The sequence below is a fragment of the Aulonocara sp. 'chitande type north' Nkhata Bay genome, linkage group LG19 (assembly GCF_057382095.1).
Source record: "Aulonocara sp. 'chitande type north' Nkhata Bay isolate Kocher_YH1m ecotype deep benthic linkage group LG19, A_spYH_male_GT1.1, whole genome shotgun sequence".
Lineage (NCBI taxonomy): Eukaryota > Metazoa > Chordata > Actinopteri > Cichliformes > Cichlidae > Aulonocara > Aulonocara sp. 'chitande type north' Nkhata Bay.
Window position 1 is genome coordinate 29724132 of NC_141362.1, and position 827 is coordinate 29724958.

The window sequence follows — 827 nt, forward strand, 5'->3', positions numbered from 1 at the left end:
CATTTGCGCTGAATGGTCAGTTCGATGTTCTGAATGAATGTAAAGTGTTTTAATGCTGTAGTTTGGTGTAGTCACAAGGACAGATTCTCACTTTCAGGACTTTACGGTCCTGTAGAGAAAAATAAGTGAGAATAAGTCAAATCAACCACTTCCTCAAAGGGTAGGTGATGTGACACATTTTTGACATTTTCTTCATTTATTGAAATTGCTCCCCCCCCCCATTTTCAAGGTCATAATCAGCAAATAAATGAAACCAATGAATCTTTGATTTTCTAACGTGTACCCCCCCCCCAAAAAAAAGAAAAAAAAAGAAAACCCAAAACAAAACGAGGCTGGAAATGCCAGAATTTTGGCTTGTGTGATCATACACTGCTGGAACTATTCATGTTTACACAATGCTTCTTTGTTCCCCACTTATTCGGGACAAAAATAAGAAAAAACAATGCATCTGTGATAAGCAATTTAGATTCAGCAAAAAGTCCTACACATTTTTTTTCATCAATCTGATCAAAAAGGACAAGACACCCTTAAATTGTGTCTGTAAGCCTTGCCTAATCACCTATTCATTACGCCTACATGCATACTTATAAGTAATAAAGCCACGACATCCAAAATATGCAGCTCTCTAAATGCCTGGGGAGACCACCTGTAGACTGTCATGTATCGAGGTCGATGATGTAAAGAATAAATAACCCACAGATGTTAGTGGTAGTAAAGGTTTTAAGGAGGATCTTTTTTTCTGGTGATGTGCACGTTTCATTTTTATATATATATATATATATATATATATATATATATATATATATATATATATATATATATATATA